Below are 22,837 nucleotides of genomic sequence, written 5' to 3' on the forward strand. Positions count from 1 at the left end.
CATCTTCAGACATTGTGACCCACAGTTTAGCCCAGTACAATCCCTGTTAGAACCAAATACTCTGCCCTCTACCCCCAGGTTGGTCCTGGGCCTCCAACCTTAGGCTTTCTGAGGCTTCACTGTAACAAGAAGTCTGGTGCTTTTCACAAGCTGATCTGAGTTCCTTTCATCTCCCACTAGACAGCAATACTCAGAGAACAGATAAATTTGAAGGTTTCTTGCAGGATCACGGACAGTAAACAGGTCTGTTCTGTCCCCAACTCCCATGTCAGTGTTCCCAGAGTTTGGACTCTGCTGGGCATCACTCTGACCGCCCTGCCCTATAACTGGAAGGAGGTGCTTTTTCCAATCCTAGAGCTTCTTATTACTTTTTAATTTTGTTTTTGAGCCACACCCAGTGACGCTGAGGGGTTACTCCTGGCTATGTGCTAGGAGCTCAGAAATTGCTCCTAGCACAGGGGACCATATGGGACACCGGGGGACTGAAACAAGGTCTGTCCTAGATCAGTGCATGCAAGGCAAGCGCCCTAATGCTTGTACCACAGCTCCGGCCCAGCAATCCTGGAGCTTCTGAGTCCAACTTGCACCTTCAGATGACTCTTGATCATAGATTTTGCTTCGTCTTCTAAATACTTTTGATGGGTAGGCTGCTATCCACTCACTCTAGGAACACCTGGGCCATTCCAGGGATCCCCAGCCCATGGTTTCAGAAACCCCATGTTTTGTTCCAAGATGTCTGAAATGCTGGTTCATTACTCACACTCTGGGGATTGGGCTCCCCTCTGTGTTGCAAGGGTGGGTTTTGCGTTCTGAGGAGTGTTTCCTCTTCTGGGGAGTGGGTGCTGTGAGCTCAACACCTACAATCAAGCCAGGGACTTCTAGAGTTTTGATTTTCTCCTTTTGACAGCACAGAGATCTAGAACCCAGTGTCTCCAAAGGCTCTGGGAGCTTAATGTAGGGAACCAGGGCTCTAGGCAGATCTCCTGACCAGGGTACCCATCCCATCTGAGTGCATGGCCCAGTACCCCTGCAGGGTTGAAATGCTGGGGTCCAGGAAGGATTTTCAAGACAAAAACGTTGGCCCTAACTTAGGAGGATGAGCAAGATACCTGCAGAGCCTGGATGAGGAGGCAGATGGAAACGTGACAGAACTTGACTAGGTATGTTCAGGAAAACAATATCCTGCTGGGCAGCCACAAGCTGGGAGGTGGGTCTGGCCACAGGACCCTGCAGGGTAGAGAAACCCCCCAGTCACTCGGTGTACTGAGGGGTCTCCTTGCCCTCTGAGTGCAAAGGTGCTTGGGTGCCATTTTAACACAGAGTAGGTTCAAGGTGCTGCCAGCACACAATTCATGAGATTTCCACAGAACTTTGCCAATACTCTCAAAAGTTTTGCAGTATTAACCACATCACATCAAAAAAAGCCCTTGGACTTGCCCAATCACAGAAGTAGGATTTTTTTTTTTTGGTTACTAATTCAAAATACTAACATTCCATGAATTTGCTAGAATTCAAAGGACTCCTATAAATATATTTACTTATGCTTCATTTCAAATTATGGAACAAATAAAACCACAGACCAAGTGTCATTCAATGTTGTTTTATTTCTTCTCAATCTTAATTCTTTCTCACGCAAATACAAGGTATCTCTCCTAAGTCTTCTAGAGGCATAAGTGATAATCCTCATAACAAAATACAAGTTAAATTTAGAAATGCTCTTCTTTTATTCCTGATCTTTACACATAGAGAGAGTACACCAAGTGTGTGTTCCTAAACACACTAACTAGTGTTTATTTCAGTGTGCAGCTATATCATCTATAAATTTTAAGTTTCTCTAGTAAAGAAGCACTGTTCTAATAAGAAACAAAATAGAATCTTTTGTTTGTTTGTTTTTATGTTTTTTTTGTTTTTTTTTTTTTTTGGGGGGGACATACCCAGTATCACTCAGGGGTTACTCCTGGCTCTGCACTCAGAAATCACTCCTGTCATGGGGTCCATATGGGATGCCAGGGTTCAAACCCGGGTCCATTCTGTGTTAGCTATATGCAAGGCAAACACCTTACTGCTGGGTTATCACTTTGTTCCCAGAGTAGAATCTTTTGGCTGAAATTTTTAGCCCTAGAGCTTAGAAAGTGATACAGTTGTAGAGAAAATGCTTTGTCTGAATTTCTGGGCTTGATTTCTGACAACAAAATCAATCTAAAATTCTCACTAAAGTATAAATTATCAGAATCATTTTCACTGAATGAGTTGGGATGGGAAAATAGAGATGATGCAATTAGGGGTACATGCTAAAGGACACCATACCTCTGAGCAACTTGAGCCAACATGGGCACCTGAAAATATTTTCCCCAAAACTCTGAACATAATAGAACACTTTTCTGGAAGGGGCCCTACAGAAATCTGGTCTAGTCTGTTCTGGACGGTGCCTCCCAAGCTTCAGCTGAAGGCTCTATTTCACAGCCAGAGAAATGCATATTCCAGGAGGAAGTGCTTTTGAAATGAAACGTGTTGTTCTGATATTCTTATCATTCATCCAATTAAGAATGAATGAGGCTTTGAGTCAAGTAAGTACTCATCACTGAGAAACCAGATGGCTTGAGAATGATTTTGGCATTGATGAGAATGAGGAGGCAGATTTGAAGACCATGGATAGGAGGAGATAGAATGGGTCTGCAATGGTTCCTGTTTTCCCAAGACAATCTTAATTACTGGGCTTACCTTAGATTCTCTCAGCCTTCAAAGACCACTGATAAGTGGCTCAGGGAGAAAGTATAGCAGGTAAGAAACTTGACCCATGTTTGGTTCTAAGCTATATCTGGAGTGATTCCTGAGCAGAGTCAGGAGTAAGCCCTAAGTACCTTCACGTGTGATTCCAAAACAAAGTATGATATCCACTTAGAAGGGCTTCCAGCAGTCTCCATACTAGGCAGTAAAAACAAAAGCCTCACTGTGTTATCCAAAGCTTTCTTTTAAAGTGAGAAATAGTATATGGTTAGTGCACATGCAAGGTACCCGACTTTGGTTTAACCTCCAGTGCCATATGTCCCCCCAAGAATTGCTCTGGGGGTCCTCGAGCACCACCTACATGGCCCAGAAAGTCTCCAGCAGCACATCCTCAAACCCTCACATTGAACCACTAACTTGGTTACCCTAAAGTTATTGAAAGTAGCCTCTGGAGTCCCCTCTACATTGCTGAGAGACTCCTGCAATAATAATGGTCACTTCTAGGAAACATAAATCTTCTTGATAATTTTCTGAAAGCATAGAAGCTCAACCTCAAAATCACCTGTAAATGAAAGAAGAGAAAACCTTTTTATATGCTTAATTTCCTTAATAGTAGATTTTCTTGAGGTAGACAAAATATATCAAAGATAAAAATAGGACAGTTCCACATCTCCTCAAGGAAATTTAAAATTTGAGCTGAAATAAGTGTAAGTAAACTTCAAGATGTACCAGGAAGATAAAAGTAAATATTTGCTTGGCTCAGGACTGAGTTGTAAGGACCACTTGGGAATACCTAAGATTTGGTCCTTGAGCATCCAAACCCTAAGGACTAACTCCCATCATGGAAACTGATTTCCAGATGCAGTGTCCAAGACCTTTTGTAGTTGACCTTTTCAAGTTGGTGTAGTTGGCATTCATCAGGAGCCCCTGTTCACCCCCTGTGTTTCTGTCAAGGATCAGGGGTAAATATGGGCTTTTGCGGTTGGTCATGCAACTCTCACTAAGCCCAGAAATGCTCACAAGAGCTGACTTATGAGTGCAACAGTGACAAAGGCTGCAGGCCTGGCCTCTGCCACCTATGAGAGTGCAGGGTTCCTCCTGGGTGCTAAGCGGGATATGTCTTTACTCTCTGAAAGCCCTCTGTAGTATGAAAGGAGGGTTCCCATCATCCCCTGCCTCCATTGTCCATACACAGAGAAGGCCTCTAAGAAGTGGCCAGACATAAAGTCAAGACAGATTGGACTTGTACATCTCATTGGTGAAGACCCTGATTTGTCCACCAGGACATCACTTTGGCCGAGAAGTCGTCTCAGCGTCCATTCCTGCCTTTGCACAGGGTTGTAGTGCTGTGTGAGGAGCCCTGTTTTTTGTTTGTTTGTTTGTTTGTTTTATTGTGTGCTTGTTGTCTTTATTGCGGTGCTTTTTTTTTTTTTTTGATTTTTTTTTCTTTCCTTCTTTTTTTTTATTTAAACACCTTGATTACATACATGATTGTGTTTGGGTTTCAGTCATGTAAAGAACACCACCCATCACCAGTGCAACATTCCCATCACCAATGTCCCAAGTCCTGTTTTTAACCCAAGTCTTGGCATTCCCAAGCTGGCCTGCTTGCGGCAAGCTGTGTGAGCCACGAGGGGGCACTGTCGCCACTCCACAAGGGGGCGCTATCCTTGAACCGTGTCTGTTGCTGAGAGACAAGCCCATCAAACCTGTCTAGAGAGTGCTGGTGTCCACACAGAGAATCCTCACTGTCATTGAGGATCCTCCTCACTGTCAACAGGACACCTGGGAGGACTCATTTCATTAGCAATCATTTGCAGAATGAATCTTGAACGGTCATTATATTTGAGGTCTGATTCAAGCCCTGAAATGGGGTCTGTATCTTTTTTTTTGTTTTAATTTTTATTGTGACCACAGTGCATTACAAATCTTTCACTACATCATTTATGGTACATACTGACAATGAATGAGGGGCATTCCTACCACCAGTGCTGTCCTCCCTCTGCCCCTATTCCCAGCATGCATCCCACATCTCCCTCCTCTACCCCCCAGTATGCCAGTGCAACTGGTCTCCATTTTACAGTTTGTTGTAGATTGAGCATCCATTCCACCGTCATTGGAGATAAAAAGGATAAGGAAAGGGGGAGAAAAAAATTTGGTGACAGCTACCAAAAGAGAAAGGAGAAAAGAATAAAAAAAGAAAAATGGAAGAAAAAAGAAAAAAATGGACCCGGCAAATAAAAATAAAAATAAATCTCTAAATAATAACCTCAAGTGTGAAAAAGAAAGAGAAAAGTGGAAGAGCAAAGAGAAGGAAAATAAAGTAAAAAACTAACAAATCAAAACAAAACTAGAAAAAATATGGGTGCTGGAGTGGTAGGGTTTGGCGTTTCCCCACTTTTTTTTTTTTGCATAGGCACAGTAAGCATTGGGGAAGGAAGGGAATTCCTGTGGCCTAAGAGATTCAGGGTTTCTCCATCCTTGAAGCATACCATCATGGGATCAACGCCTGGCTCCATATATACTCATTACCCCATCCCAAAGGCTTTTTTGTGATGCCAGGAAAGTTTCCTCTCGGTCGTGTGTGAGAAAATCAAGCCACTGTAGCTAGCGATCTTGGTATTTGTGCAGGTTATAGGTCAGGGTCTAGGATAGAGTCTCTAGGTTCTAGAGGTTCCTATCCATCGTATCTTAAAGTAAGCTTGGCCTCTTTAATTTCCACCTTCAGCTGTTTCCTTTACATGCCTGCAAACCCGCTGGCAAAGGGAAGTCCCAAGATACTTTAGAAAGCCCTGGAGCGGCCTACCAGCTTTGGTGGCCTATCCCTAGATCTGCTGGTGACCTGAGTGGAGACAGCAAGTCATCTGTCTTTAAGCTGAGCATTCTTGCTTGCATGGCACTGGGCCAAGTCAGACTCCAAACTCTCCATTTGCTTACAAGTATGGTGTCCAGCATTCGGGGAACTGAATTCAGGGCCTAAGGAGGTCAGATAGGCCCTTCCTCAGAAGACCTGGACTATTTTCTAGGAGAGTTGGGGTTGGGAAGATCCAGAGCCTATAGTCTAGAAAGCAGGGTTTTCTGGTAAAGCCAGTTGGTCCTGCAGATGTGGGTAGGTGCTAAACTGCAAGAAAGTAATGGAGAAAAGTATCCAGAAGTATTACCTCTAGATCTCCATCTGTGGCACGGCTGCACCATGAGAACCAGTCTCAACATTGCCCTTATCAGGATAAATAATTGTGGTTGTCTTTAATACTTCTGATCATCACCCTGAACTAGGCTTGTTGCAATCAGCTGAGCCTCTTCGTATGGTCTTCACCGTGGTCTTCATGCCCATTTCTGTCCTGTGGTCTCCATGCTGGCCTGGACACCTTCCTCACCCCACCCCACCCCCAGTAGCTCTCTCTTCGGGTGCTAAAAGCAGTTGAATACAGCTAAGCTCTGATAGACTGGGTCTCTGTCTCCCATATCCCTCTGTGTCTGGCCTACACCTGAAAGTATGAAGGGTTGATTCTTGTGGAAACAATGAAGGAAGGAATCCACAAATGTGCTCACCACTCACCAATGGCTCACTCAATATCTCGTCCTTGTATTAGATCAATCTTCAAGTTGCACAGAGCATAAACATGTACCAAGAGGGTCTATGAGCTGGCTCAGTGGTTTAGCACCTAATTCACATGTGTTAGAACTGCCTCTATCCCTGACACTGCAAAATATATTTTTAATAAAAAAAAATACATGGCTGGAGAGCGAGTACCAGGGTTAAGAAACTTGCCTTACATGTGGCCAACTTTGGTTCAATTGCTGTTAGTATCCCCCAGAGCATAGAGTTTGGGGTAGCCCCTATGTACCAATAAATGTGACATCACAATGTAAAAAAAAGGGTTCTTTTCAATCATGTCTTCTATAATTTTTATGACAAAAAATAAAGCAAACAAATAAAAACAATGAAAGTGACAAAGAAGGAAGGGATCTCATGCTATGATTCCTCCAAATTTTGCAGTTCCTCAGATGGTACAGGAATCTACAGTTCCCCCAAATTCTAGTACATTTGCCAATTTCCTCAGGAAATTGTTCAAAGTCCCTTCATATCTTTTTATCCTCAGGACCCAGATTCCTAAATTTAGCTAAATTTCCCAAGGCAGGAGGAATTATGCCCCAAGAAGCCTCTGGAGCGGACAGAGATTTCCTCCTCAACAACCCAGAAACTCTCAGCTGGTTCTAAGAAAGCAGGGAAATCTCTCCCATGCTGTTAAATGAGGGATTTCTTCTTCTTTTTTTGTCTGCTGTGAAGAAGCAGGAGATGCAGAGGTGGGGGTGAGTGCCTGCACCCTGAGACTGCAGTGGGTGAATCGAATCATCACATTGCAGAAATGGAAGGTAGGAGCCCTGAAAACTCACCAGGGCCCTTACTGAAAGGCAGATTCCAACTAGCTTGCCTGTGCAGCCCACTGATGAGTGCTTTTTTTCTCTCTGATCTTTGAAAGCTGTCTGTAGACTCAGAGCTGCTCTCCTTCTCAGCCTGGCATCAGTCAGGATCCAAGTTGTATCTACAGTAACTACCCTAAAATGATCGTAAGAATAGCCATGCTGGTGCTCTGATATGCTTGACTCCCTGCAGTGGGATTCACTATTCTGTATGGCCTGTGATCCTTTCTCTGTCCTCAGCATCACAATAACCTCAACTCATTCAAAACCTCCCTTAAACACCTAGTGCTGCACTTTGCCTGAAAAACTCCCTGCTGAGAAAATAGAGTTGTCTGAAACTGCCTTGCAAAGATGATATTTTTTTTTGCTGGCAGCATTTAAATACACTTACTTCCAACCTCCAAACTGGAAAAACAATTTTCATTTGAAACTCCTCGGCTGACATAGCTAGTGCGAGCAATCCTTCCCGTTTGTGGTTTCACCCAGGCGAGTATTTCCATATGTGCTGTGAGTTTTGACCGGTTTTTCCTTTTCTCAGCCAAAATATCTGCATTTCTTCCTTGCCTCCCTGGGTGAGAGTTGCTGGGGTGGTGTCCATTCATCTCCAAGTGTGTGGGAAGCTGTCGAATCGCGGATCGCTGGTTTACGAGATGCATTGCCAACTTGCTGGCTGCTAGGGAGGGATTGAGAATTGCTGGGGGCTGTCCATGGAGAAGGGGCTCTGATCTAGCCCCCTCTGAAACTTGCCCTTTCCTTCCCACCCACCACCAGCCACAAGGTTAGGCCACAAGTTTATGGCACCCCTGGGGTGTGAAACCTCCCTTCCCCATGTCTACCACCCACACCAGGCTAGTGAGGGACCCAGGGGACAAGCCAGATCTAAATGCCCAGGTCAGAGGCTCCAGCAGGAAGGAGCACACGCACTGGGAACCCTCTTTCCAAAAACAGGACAGGGCTCCCTTGTCTCTAGAGTAGAAGGGAGCCCTGTCCCTGCTTTGGGTCCTGCCCCTCGCTCTTCAACTCTGTCCACCCTGCTCCCAACCCCTGAGCCAACCTTCACACAGCGATTTATCTCCTTTGCACCACTGGTGTTCAGTTTCACTGATAACCCCTAAACCAATGCCAGGAGCATTTTCAAAGCCACTGGCAGCCTCACTCTCTGCAACAAATGCTTGAAGGAAGGTGGAGCAAGGTGGCCCCTGCCTTCTTGTTTCAGCTTTTCAGCTTCCCCACATGTTTCCCTAACCTGGTGCTTGAGTCAGTTGCATGTGTTTATGCTATCCCACAACTGCACTGCCCATAAGGCTGTGGAGTTCCTCTCTGACACCTTATCTCTATACTAGCAGTTCTCCACATATGCCTTTCTGAACCCTTCAAGTTTTTCTGTAAATAAAGTATCCTGGAGTCAAAGGACTACTTCAGATGGCTGGCTGCATGTCTTACATGCACAGGACCCTAGCTTAAATCTTCAACACTATGAGGTCACTTTACCCTTAACAACACTGGGAAGGAGAGAGGAAAGGAGGGACGGAGGGAGGAAGGGAAAGAGAAAGTGAGGGAAAGGGGGAGAGTGAGGAAAGGAAGAGAAGGAGTGAGAGAAGAAGGAAAGAAGGGAGGGAGGGAGAGAGGGAAGAGGAAGGAAGAAAGGTAGGTAGGAAGAAAGGGAGGGAGAAAAAGGAATGGAGGGAGGGAGGGAAGAAGGAAGGAATGGAGGAGGGAAAGAGGGAGGGAAGAAAGAAGGAATGGAGGGAGGGAGGGACAGACAGAGGGAGGAAGGAAGGGAGATATGAAGGAAGGAAGAGGGGAGGGAGGGGAAAAATGGAGGGAAGAAGGAAGTAAGAAAGAAAAGAAGGAAGCGAGGGAGGGAGGGAGGGAGGGAGGAAGGAAGGAAGGAAGGAAGGAAGGAAGGAAGGAAGGAAGGAAGGAAGGAAGGAAGGAAGGAAGGAAGGAAGGAAGGAAGGAAGGAAGGAAGGAAGGAAGGAAGGAAGGAAAGAAGGAAGGAAGGAAGAAAGGAAGGAAGGAAGGGAGGGAGGCAGGCAGGAAGGGAGGCAGGAAGGGAGGAAGAAAGGAAGGAAGGAAGGAAGTGAGAAATGAAGGAGGAAGGAAGGGAGAAATGAAGGAAGGAAGAAAGGAAGAAAGGAAGGAAGGAAAAAAGGAAGGAGAGAGGGAAGGAAGAATGGAAGGACTTTAAAAAACCTACAAGATATTTTTCCATCAGAACTTCTGTTGAGTCAGTATTTCTATTTTCAGGGTACAGCTGGGTGACTAAACCCCCACAATGAACTCATATTCCCAGGGCTCAAAAAACAAAGCTGGGGATTGGAATTTGCTGACTGGAGGATCTGTCCACTTGATTGGTAATTATCTAGCTATGAGTTGGACAGCCAGAGCCCCCAGGCACTCTCTTTCACACTGTCCAGAAACCCTGCACAGCTCCCACTGTGAGCTCTCCAGGGACCCCTTTAAGGTTCACCCCTACCCATCCCACTACACACACATACATATAGGAACGTTATTGTGAGGCAACTGTTTACACAACATGGAAATCAGGTGCTCCCTGAAATCCCATCTTGAACAAAAGGAGGATGTAAAGGGGTAGAGGTAGGTTGGGATTTATAGTAACAAGATTTAACAACAAATATAGAATTTCCCTGATGCTCCCATGTTTGCAAATGTTTCTGAATCGAGATGCAGGTAGCCATTAGGGAAAGGTTAACAAGTCAAATTAAGAAAGAACATTATCCCGCCCCCAGTATGATCAATGCTGACTTCTGTACTGGGGCAGTGCTGATCTCCTTTGGGGCAGGAATGTTCCAGCTCAACTGCTGCTCATGGCCCTTCTAGAGGTGGTGCTGTTTAGTTTCAACAAGTTTGTGTTACTTAGTCTCCTGGGGTAGTGAGTGAGGGGTAGGCTCTGTGACAGAAGTGGGGGGAATTGCATATCCCTCAGCTTTGCTTTCCCTCCTTGGTCAGGGTTGCAGATGGTTCCCAGACCATCTACATTTTCTGCCCCTACTTTGGCCTGGTCCTCTCTTGGGTCCTCTATAGGCTATAGATGGAGAAAACAAACATCGCCAGTGCTCCTCTACCATTCTGACCTCTTCTCCATAATTGGTGAAGCTGGCCAAGGTGGGGTGGGGTTGGGCTCGTGCAAACATCTCAGTTTGGGCAAGAGAAGACCTTCTCCAGGCATGGCCTCAGGGTGCTGCCTACAAACCTTCAAGTTCAGTCCCTTACAATTTGGAGTCTGCTGTAGGAGCAGAAAGAGCACAGCAAATTGGGCACTTGCCTTATACACAGCTGACCCAGGTGTGATCCCCCAAGCCCTCGGCTGGGCATGAGCACAAAGCCAGGTGTAAGCCCTGAGTACCATTGGGTGTGACCCCTCCCCCCAAAATAAAAGAAAAATACTGAGTCAGAGAGTTAGTACAAATTGCTGGAGTCTATGTTTTGCATGTAGGAGATTCAGGTTCAATCCCCAGACCAACAAGGTTTCTCAAGCATTGCCAGAATAGAACCAAGGCACTACAAAGCGTGGTTCAAAAACAAACAACCGGGCTGATAGCACAATGGGTGGGGTGTTTGCCTTGTATGATTCCTGGCAGCTCATATGGTCCCCTAAGCCTGCCAGGATTGATTTCTGAGCGCAGAGCCAGGAGTGATACGATGCCTCTGGGTGTGACCCAAAAACCAAAGAAAAAAAGAAAAAGAAAACAAACAACCAAAAAGAAAACAAACAACCAAACTCCAACTCCCCCAAGCCCCCCTCCAACCCCTCTTTATTAGTACAATAAAGGATAAAAGAGAAAAATAAAACAAAGTATTCCTGAAACGTGTCTGATAAAGAACTCATCTGGAATTATTTTTCAAATACAATAATCAATAACAAACTATGCAGAGGGAGGCAGAGAGATAGCTTAACAGCTGGTTTGCATGCTTTGCCTGTGAACAGCCTGGGTTCAAGTCCCAGAACCACATGGTTTTCTGAACTCTGCTGAAAGAGAACCCCAGCACTAAGCCAGTAGAAGGCCCTGAGCACTGCTTGAGGACTTGAGGGTGTAACCCACAAGTATATGCCCAACTTAAATGCATGTATCTTTGCACTGAGACCATTTTCATATGCACTTTGTTTATAATATCACAAAGAAACAACAATCCATAAGTCTGGAAAAGCTAAATGAACAGCACCTCATTCTGTCAAATTCCATGAGCTCAAAGTTTATATGTATGCAACTCAGCCTGGGAGATGCTCTATAAAAAGTCCACCAAAATAGCAGTCACTTTGCAATCTGCAGCACAAAATATAGTCTCTTCTCTTCTCTTCTTCTCTTCTCTTCTCTTCTCTTCTCTTCTCTTCTCTTCTCTTCTCTTCTCTTCTCTTCTCTTCTCTCCTCTTTTCTTCTCTCCTCTCATCTCTCCTCTCCTCTTTTCTCTCCTCTTCTCTTTTCTTCTTTCCTCTCCTCTCTCTCCTCTTTCTTCTCTCCTCTCATCTCTCCTCTCCTCTTTTCTCTCCTCTCCTCTTTTCTTCTCTCCTCTCCCCTCCTCTCCTTTCCTCCTCTTGCATCTCCTTCTCTTACTTCTTCCTCTTGTTCTTCTTTCCACTTTCCTCTCTCCTCCCCCTTTTTCCTCACTCCTTTTTCTCACTCTCTGTCTTCTCTTCCTTCTATGGGACAGCCTGAACCATATGACCCTAGCAGTATTCAGGGAACATATATGATACCAGGGATGAAATAAAGATTGGTTGTATAAAAGATGAGTGTCTTGTTAGTTTTTATTTAGTAAGAAAATTATATTAGAGTGGAAAAAGACTAAGAAATATCACTGTGATCGGAATCTAAAATCATTGAATAAGAAGAAATAAAACATAAAGTAAGCAAGAAGATTGCTCTTGCCCATCATGCATGACATTCAATTCATTCTTAGTATTTGGAGAGAGTCCATAGTCTTTTGGTGTATACTTGAATCTCAAGGTTGTTCAGATAATTCCTGGGCTCTCGTGACCTCCAATGCTGATTAGTTGTAGACCCATGAAACCAAGTAAGGTGACTCAACACCTTAAAACATGTCTACAGTCCAGCAGACCCTATTGCCCTTCTGCCAGTCATTTCAACCTCCTGCAGGTCTGCAAGTACAACCCACAAACTCAAGAAACCATAAAACTGAACTTTCCCAAAACAAATTATCTTCCTTCCCTTCCCCCTTCTCTTTATTAAAATCACGTCCCCACAGATTTCCCTGGGACCAAACTCTAGCGGACAGGTTAAGCCCTATATTGAGTGATATGTGTATAATATTGTAAGCCATTATGAATCTCAACTCTCAATATTTGTGACTTCTCACACTGGCAGCTTTATTAAAATATTTCAAACAATATTTTTTTTAAAAAAATTAAGCCCAGAACTTGAGCTTCCCAGGGACAAAGCTCAAGTTCTCAGCTAGTTAGATAAGATACAGGCTCTTGTTTAAAGGAGGTATTAAAATAGTTTTATAAAGACATAAATACAAAATTTACACACAAACACACACAAAATCAGCATTACATTGCATTTGTAAGTAAAGGAATAATCAATTATAAAAAGAAAAGATGAAGGTTTTGTTGAAACACTTCACTAGGTGAGAAAGTGATTTACTTAAATAACATGGGAGTGGATGAGTCTTTGGAAACCTTCACGGTGCTCTGGGCTGCAAACACTTGCCCAAGCCAGACACAGAGAAGCTGTGAGTCTTCATTCCCTGCTGGTTTGGGGCAGTGCAGCTGTAGAGAGGCTTCAGGGATTTGGAGGTATTGGCAGTCATTAATAGTGACATTTGCACTCATTGGTGGGCTCAGGCTGTTCTGAGCTGAGAGAGGTGGTCTTGGTTTCTCCCTTGCTCATATTGCTTACAACTACTTTTCTCTTTCAACCATCTGGTTTTATGTTTGTTTTATTTTGTTTTGTCTTTGCTATACTACCTTAGTCCTGGATGCTTTTTTTAAAATTATTTTTGCATTTTTGGACACACCATTGGCACTCAGGGATTACTTCTGGCTCTGCACTCAGAAATCGCTCCAGACTCAGGGGTCCATATGGAATGCCAGGGATTAGACCCGTATCTGTCCTGGGTCAGCCACGTGCAAGGCAAATGCCCTACCACTGTGCTACCAATTCTTCTTGTCTTGACTATTGTCTTGATTATTCTTAAAATAGTTTTCCTCAAGGCTCTTATATTTCTACCTGATCTTCTGATTTTTATAGGGAAACAACTGGGAGGGGGGGCTCAAAACATGCTTTCTGGTATGTAACTTTCCATAACTTTGAGTAGTTGACATGTTTTTTTTTTCCTTAGTGAGATAAATTCAGTTGGTGTGTGAATGTCAGCCATTTCATGAGTTCAGATTTTGCATCCCATTCAAAGTGTTAAGTCTGCTTGAAACTTGCTCTCTTCCCAATTTTCAAAGTAGTCATCCCCAGCTCTTCTTAAACTCTTAAAATCAGAAAGACCCAGTAGCCCAAAGTCCGTTTCATTGAAACAAGAGGCTGGTTGCTAAATATTCCCACTGTCTAAGAAAAGTAATTACATAGCGAGTGTTAACCTGCTTTATTCCATTCTGTAGGACTGGGTCTCTTCCTCCAATGAGGCATTTATGTCTTTGCCAATTATTCACAAAATTCTGGAGACCTATTCTGGTTTACAAATACCAAAACTTGTTTCTTTTTTTTTTTTTTTTGGTTTTTGGGCCACACCCGTTTGACACTCAGGGGTTACTCCTGGCTATGTGCTCAGAAATCGCCCCTGGCTTGGGGGGACCATATGGGATGCCGGGGGATCGAATCGCGGTCCTTCCTTGGCTAGCGCTTGCAAGGCAGACACCTTACCTCCAGCGCCACCTACCCGGCCCCCAAAACTTGTTTCTTATAGTCTTTTTCTCACTCCTCACAGAATCTTCATCTGGAATTTAGAATGGCATTCCTAGTAAAACCTTTCTCATGGTTTAACCTTGAAACACAGAAAACATCACTTTACTATATATATTTTGTTACAAATGTGTCATTCCTGTTCTGGTATCTGTATTATAGCTGTGAAAAATGGTGGCCCCTTCTAGCTCCATCTTCAATGGAGGATTCAACTTCCATTATTAGAGCTCCCATTCACTCTTGTCCTATGCTATCAACTGGCCCATAAGACTTTCTGTTGTAAGTTCTTGACCATAACGTAGCTTGGGTCAGACTCCTTTGTTTTCCTCTCCCCACATATTCTATGTACCTTTTCACACTTTTCTATTTCAGCAGACATTTAATATACATATTCCTTTCCCTTGGCACCATACTGTACTAATATTGTGCTAAAGACGAGGATTATTATCACAAGTTTAGTTCAGAAATAAAGGTAGGCACAAGGGCTGTGACTCAGTGATAGACCACTTACCTTATATAGGTAAAGCCTGGATTCAGTCCCCCTGCAAACTGGAGCTGCCAGCAACACCACTAAGAGTGATCCTCAACAGCTTTACAACTAAAGGGGAAAATAGAGAGCAAGATGGCAGAAAAGGAATCAACAAAAATCTACATGGCAGAAGAAATAGCAAATATCTGACTACCTCCTTCATGAACAGATCCTAATTCACACCATTATCCAAGTCTCACCCAGGCAAGGACCCTTGGAATTATCTTCATTTTATTTATCAGTTTGAGGATATGTGTTTTTAAATCATTTGTAGAGAGGAACTTTTCTGACTCAATTTATTAGCAATATAGTGGGCTCAATTCAGCAAGAGCTGCCAGATCTTCTTTGACAGGATGCTAATTCCATCTAAACAATGTGTTCTATTTTGAAGGGTGGCTTAGATCATATGTCCACACCCATATGTCATCTGTATTTATCTCACCCCATTCCAAAAGAGATTGAAAGAGTCCTCGCCACACTCAACACTGGAGAAGTAAATCACTGCAGGAGGGAAAGTCTGTGTGAGTCACCTAGGGGAAATTCAAAAACCAAAAGAAAAGTAGCCTAGTCTTAGCTTAGGGGGATATTATTCATCTCATAACAAGTCCACCCAGTGCTGGCTCAGGCTATATTCAGAGGATGACCTAGAATAGTGAGCTATCATCTCCTGATTATAGTAATCAGGGTGAAAATAAAGATGACAAGGTTAGGTGGCCTTATTGAGTAGGCTCTGTGTTTGCTATTTATACATCACCTCTTCCTATGCAGTAACTTATGCCTAGTATCCTGCCACTCACAACTGACCCCTTGCTCTCAGCTCCAGGTTGAGGACAGAGAACTAGGAAAGCATTCCACTAAGAAGTTTGGTTTATACAAAGAGGGACTCTTCCCTCCAAAATTAAGCTTTAGCTACTCCCCTTCTTGACCAGTTTCTATGCCCAAAGCCTGGTTCTCATCTGCATCCAGTCCACTGGAGAAGGATTCATTGGGGTGTTTGTCACTAAACAATTGGAAATGGCATCTTTCACCTGATTCTGGAAGAAAGAACATCAGGGATCCAATGCAGGGAAACACTCATGTTTCTTACCTCTTTTCCTCTACTACATGCCTCCTTCCCCAAACCCTCCAAGCCAGTCTTATTCACAATCACAACACTTCTTTCCTGCTATGTAAAATACTGATCTTACTCTGGACACTGGACTTCACAGCATCAACTGAGGTTACCTATTCAATATAAGATCTGGAAGAATATGGAAAGAACATCAAATATGAGCTCTGGTAACAAAAGGCTATGACTTCTGCAGATGCCAAGAAAGATCTAATCAAAGATGTGAAAAAGTACTGCTATAATGGCTGGAACAATAGTCTAATGCTTCAGCCATTTACCTTGCATGCAGATGACCTGGATTCAGTCCCCAGAATCCCATTGGAACCCTGATTTCTGAGTACAGAGCCAGAAGTAAATTTGGAGCACCTCAACTTGTTACCCCCAAATCAAAAAATAAAATAAAGTGCTGCTATAACAAGCAACAAAATAAAGATGTGATCTGAAATGCTAAACTGCAGAGGAATCAGCCATAAAAGTCAACTTCCTAAAAACCAGCCACAGCAAACCTGAGGACATGCTGCAGTAAGCCACATGGAAAGGAAGCTTAAGGCAGTAGAGGGATGATCTTTTGTGGACATGAGATACCAGACAGGGTTGGAGAGGAAAGCAAAATACTATATGGCAAAGGCTTCCAGGTAAAGTTTAGAGTAGGTTTCAGGTTGGATTCTTGGGCAATGAGAAGACTTGAAGCAGAGACAAGTCAACTGAACCCAGGGTTTTACACTCAGTCTACCACAAGACACCACAAGACATGACACATGACACCACAGAATCCATAACTCATAATCTAAGAACATCACAAAGGCTGCTTGTTTGGTGTAGGAAAACAGATGTCTGGACTTCTCACTAAGTGCAACAACACTCCAGGTGTTTTGCACACATCTCAAGCATTTACAGTGTACTAGAAGACAAAGTTGAGTTAAAAACAAAAAATTGCTCCCATGCATCTGTATAAAATAGGGCAGTGAATGAGAGATATGGCAGAGGCGCCATTGTGGGAGTCCCAGAAAGATGCTAAGAGCCTGGCTCAATGATGAATGTGCAGATAAACTGTCTTACAAATTTAAGAGAAAGACTATGGGACATAGTTGTATATTGCAGCTGGAGTAGGAGTTGTAGATGCCTGACCAGGGCTACATCATGCACTTAACAATCCAGTCTTGTGACCTTTCCATGGAAATAAGCTTAGAACTTCAGATATAAACTACACAGTAACCTCAAAGCTAAAACAGTTAGAGGAAAGTCACAAGTGGAAGTAGATAATTATATAAAAGGCCAAGATCAAAACTCAAATAGAAAAAAATACAAGAAAAAGTCAAAGGAAAAATGTCAAATGGCAAAAAATGTCCTAAATAATAAGAAAATGCCAACAAATTTCTTCACAGCAATAGTTTCCCTAAATGTCAATGGATTAAATCCCTCCTCCTTTATCGGAAAGGAGAAAGTGGCTGGATATATCAGAAAACAAAAATTCAACTTTATGCTGCTTATAAGAGTAACATTTGAGTTCACATTTTAAACACAGGCTCAGAGTTAAAGAATAGAAAACAATCATTCAGGAAATGGTAGATTAAAAAATAATAAGATCCTAATACTTGAACAAAGAAAGGAATAAGAAATAGGGATGAATCTGACCAAGCTTTAGGTATGCCCATTAGGGGTATCACCAGAGGAGTGAGTGCAGGCACCCTCTGCCCTGTATCTTTCTTCTTCCTGTAAGCCTAGCAGCTATAACCATGCCCACAAATACAGTCACCATGTTAGAACCATGCCAGCTCCATAGACTCACTCTTTTTACAAAAAAGCCCAGCAAAAAAAGATGGATACACTGATGCACACAATAGAAAGCTGGCCATATCAGAGGAAAGAGTAGGCCAAATACCTGCTCTGCCATAGCCATGCTTGTTGCCTCCATCATCCAGAATCACTGTTTTCCCTTTGGCTTTTACTCTTCATCCCTCTATGATGCTTAGGGACACGAATCTGACCAAACTTAAGGTAAATTGTTTTTGAGACTGATATCACTAGGGCTTTTTGGAGCAAGTGAAGGCACCTTTTCTCTATCTTCCTTCTTTCACAAGGCCTGGCAGTTGAGTACATTCCTAAAGTCATAATATCAGTAATAGTGTTTTGAATTTCTGGACAACTTCATTTGTTTTATGCTGTCATCCCTGTAGACACAAACTAATTTAACAGAATGGATAGCTAACAAAAAGTGCTTACTAAATCTTCTGCCATTGTGTTAATGAATTCCTTGGAGATACAGTGTTTCACAAATGTTCTTGCTATTGTATTGTACTTTTTCTCTTTTTTTTTCCTTTTTAAAACATCCTTTTTTAATTTTTCCTTTTTCTTTTTTTTCTTACTTATCTGTAAACAATTGTATTATAGTCAACTGTGTGAGGCATTTTCTTTAAATAAAATATAAAACGACAGTAGGAAAACTGAAAAAAAAAAAGATAGGAATGAACATTACATACTAGTAATAGGATCATTAGATGATAAAGAACTTATCAATATACTAAATGCATTATAAAGTGATTGCTAACAGACCTAAAGAGATACAGCAACACAATAGCAATGGTGGCACACGTCAGGTATCCAGAGTGTGGGTGCATGCATACTTTAGCTTTGGGATTTTCCAGAAATAATATCTTTGACTGTTGCTTTTTTATAGGGACGTTTGTCCTGGCTTTCTGGTACCCCAATGATTCTTACGTTGTTTCTGTTGAATTTATCCCAAAGTTCTAATGTCACTGTTAATTTATTATGAGGATCTTTTTCCATCTTTTGCTCATTTATTTTGAGACACATTTCCATCTTTTGTTGTTGTCTAGAGGTTTATGCAGCTCATCTTTGTGTTCACTGTTCTGTTCTTCAGCAGCTCTTACTCTGTTGGTGAGGCCTTCCAGCGAGTTTTTCACATCAAGGTTTTCATGTGAGTTTACACATGAAGTCTTCTTCAGTATAGACCACATGCTTGGGAACAAGTAAAATATTTATAAATTTATGAAATAGAAATAGTATCTTGTATCTTTTAATATCACAATGCCATGAAGATAGAAATGAACTAATAAAAATAGCTGAGAAAACTCAAACATTTGAAAACTGAAAATATATAGAGTTTAAAGAAATTACTGGGTCAAAGTGGAAATCAAAGAAGAAATAAAAGTACTTCTCAAGGCTATTGCTAGAATAATAGTAACAATACTTGCTTTGCATGTGGAATACTCAGATTAAATTCTTATCTCCAAATATGGTCCCTCAAGTTTTTCCAGAAGAAATCTCTAGGTGCAGAGCCAGAATTAAGCCCTGAGCACAGTTGGAAGTGACATCCTTCCAGGAAAACAAATGTATTCATTGTTCATTCATTCAAGAAAAATTCATTCATTCAAGAAAAAGCACACAACTATAAAAATCAATAAAATAATAAAATGTATCAGTGAAACCAGGAGCTTGTCTTTTAATAAATTAGCAAGAGTGACAAAACACTAGTTAGAATCATAAGAAAAGAGGGAGAGCATTAAAAAAATCAGATCAGAAATGAGAGAGGAGAAACAGCAATATAATACAGAAAAAAAGACTATAAGAGGTTACTGTGAATAGCTATGTGCCACTAAGATGGCATAACAACAATTAATACAGTTTTAGAATAATTAAACATCCCAAGACCAAATCAGAAGGAAGTAGAAAATTTGAACAGACCAATAAGGAAGGAGATTGAATCAGTCATTTAAAATCTCCTCCAAACAAAATCATACATTGGTCCAGAGAAGTTCATAGAGAGTTCTACCTACCTTCAAAGAGTTTATCACTTCTACTCCTCAAAGCTTTTTGAGAAAATCAATGTAATAGGAATCTATACCATTTCAACAAGGTCAATATTATCCTAATACCAAAAGCAGACAAAGATATTACTAAGAAAAATCACAGACCACTATGACTGACTAAGAAAAGACCCAGATACCCTTAGCAAACCAAATTCAACAATGTATTCAAAATATCATGCATCATTACGATGGATTAATTCCCAGTATGGTTCAATAAAGCAAATAAAGCAAATCCATCAATGTGACATAACACATCAACAAAAAAAATTATGATCCTATCAATATAAATATTGACAAGATTCAACAACTATTTCAGATAATAATTCTCATCCAAACAAGGCAATAGAAGAAACTCACCAAATGATAATAGAAATCATATATAATAAACCCACTACTAATATCATATTTAGTGCTGAAAAACTAAAACTATTCTCTTTAAGAACAGGCACGAGGCAAGGTTTGCTTACTTTCACCAGTATTATTGAACTGAGTATTGGCAGCTTTAGTCATAGTAACCAGGCAAGAAATCAAATAAAAAGTATTCGAATGGGGAAGGAAGATATTAAACTTAGAATTTGAATATGACATGGTAATATGGATTCAGGCTCCTAAAGACCACTAAAAATCTATTAAAAGTAATAAACCAATAAAGTGGCAGAGTACAGTATTATCACAAGTGGAAATACATGGAAATAGAAAACTAGAAGAGAAAGAAGTGTTTTTTGTTTATTTGTTTGTTTTTGAGCCACACCCAGTGATGCTCAGGGGTCATTCCTGGCTACTCGCTCAGAAATTGCTCCTGACTCGGGGGACCATATGGGATGCCAGAGATCGAACCAAGATCTGTCCTGGGTCAGCCATGTGCAAGACAAATGCCCTACTGCTGTGCTATTTATTTTAATTTTAATTTCATTTAATACTGTGTTTGAAAACAAAGTACTTAGGAATGAACTGAACAAAGGATGTGAAAGGCTTTGACATCAAAAACTGTCATTCTTGGCAAAATTAGAAGAAAACACAGAAAATGGAAAAATATTCTTCATTCACATATTACAAGAATTATCGCTATCAAAAAGAACAGATGACCAGTAATGGAAAAGTGAATTAAAAGGCTGTATCCAGAAGTAAGTCCAATGTATTGCATGTATCTGACTCAGAGTTGATCCCCAGAACCCATATGGAACCCTGAGTCCACCAGGCTAGATCTTTGCAGAGGTAGAAAAAAGCCTTGCACAGTATTGCCCCAAAACAAACAAACAAACAAAGTTATGGTATATGTACAACTATAAGGAATTGTGAAATTATAAAATTTATTGCAAGAAGGTTGCAACTAAAGGGTGTTGCAAAATAGGCCAAAGAAAGAACAAATAGAGGGTAATCTCACTCACATATAGTACATGATGAAACAAAGCAAAGGTCAGTATTCAATGAAAACAAATCCTCAAAAAAAAAAAAAAAAAAAAAAAAGAATGGGCCTGGAGAGATAGCACAGCGGTGTTTGTCTTGCAAGCAGCCGATCCAGGACCTAAGGTGGTTGGTTCGAATCCCGGTGTCCCATATGGTCCCACGTGCCTGCCAGGAGCTATTTCTGAGCAGACAGCCAGGAGTAACCCCTGAGCACCGCCAGGTGTGACCCAAAAAACAAACAAACAAACAAAAAAAAAAAACCAAAAACAACAGAAAACAAATCCTTAGACTTTGACAATAGAACTGAGGTTACCAAGTAATGCAGTGTTTGGAGTTAGGGAAGGAGGAGAAGTAACATACAGTAGTGGAGAATCAATGGCACTTTGACAGTGTTGGTAGTACAGTAATTTTGTACACTATAAACATTAACATTAGCACTATTAGCACTATTGCTATCATATTGTTGAAAGCAACTTTTTTTTGGAGTACAAAATGATTTTCTGTTTATTTGGTTAGTTGGTTGTTTTTTTAATTAAATATTTAAGCATCATGATTACAAGCATATTCATAGTTGGATTTCAGTCATAAACAGAATACACACCCCCTTCACCAGTGCAACATTCCCACCACCAAGCCCCCCCCATCCACCCCTGCCTGTATCGCGACAGTCATTCAACTTCTCTCATTCTTTAGCATTGTCATGCTAGTTGTTAGTGTAGTTATTTCCCTAGCAGTGTTCACCACTCTTTGAGCAACATTTTTTTAAAGAGTGGTCTTCCTGCTTGCCTTGGCATTCGCCAACTATGAAACGTTAGTTCTTAACAGATGTTTACTAAAAATAAAAGCTTCCAGTCCATCATCTTTTTTAGCCCCTGCAGGAGATGGGCATGTGCTAAGACTCCATCTCCTCATCATAGAATGGGGTCAACTATATTAGACCAGCCAAGCAGATACACAAGTAAAATCCTTAGAATCAGTTGAATTTGAAGCTCTGAAGACAGTCTAAGTCAGAGAAAGACTTTGGAAGGCCAAGGACTTTGCAAATACTGTCATCAATGATAGCATTTCTCTTCAATTATACTCTTCTTCAGATAATGGGAATGCTACCATGGCCATGTAGAGCCAATGCCATGTAGAGCCAAGGTTTCCATCTGTCTTGTCAGTATTTTCAGATACTTGGAAGGACCTCCAGGAAGTGTGGGTGCTACACATGGTGAATAAAACCATCTGGATTGTTTGTGCTGCATAAGGCCCAGGATAGTAAGCTCCTCTACCCATGGCTGGGAAGTAGCTCCTTGGCAGGTTCCCAATGAGCCAGGGCAAATATCCCTGCTGTCATCTTCTGAGAGATGATTGCCTCAGAGCTGGGAAAACAATATTGAGCAGAAACTTATCAGGAGAGTCACACCCTGATAAGATGTAAAGGCAACTGAAAAGAAATTGGTCCCAACAGATTTTAAGTTTAAACTGCTCAGCTATCACTAAATTAGAAACACTTGCAAGATTTCAAGTGAAAGGTCTGCCCATAAGATCCAGGACTACATGTCGAACTAGCAACTGTTTAAAGATTCTTGAAGACCTTGATGGGAACAAAAATATTTATTCCTATTTTATGGACAATTCTGACCACTAGTACTTTGCTGAGCAAAAGTAATAGGAAATCAGATTTTAATGAAAGTACCTTTTATATAACCCAGAGGAAACGAAACACCTTTAAATTTTTTTTTAAGGCTTACAGACCTATGAATCTATAAAACAGATGCCAAAGCCAATTGGGGTTGAAAAATTTAAAAGATGGAGAGCAAATGATTGTATAAATGACTAAAATGTAATGCCTTGATTATTTTCATCATAGGAAAATAGTGTATATTGTGCCTTCAGCTTTCTTTTAAGGAGTTTGCATTGGTTACAATAT

This window comes from Suncus etruscus, chromosome 12 (genome assembly GCF_024139225.1).
Source record: "Suncus etruscus isolate mSunEtr1 chromosome 12, mSunEtr1.pri.cur, whole genome shotgun sequence".
Classification (NCBI taxonomy): domain Eukaryota; kingdom Metazoa; phylum Chordata; class Mammalia; order Eulipotyphla; family Soricidae; genus Suncus; species Suncus etruscus.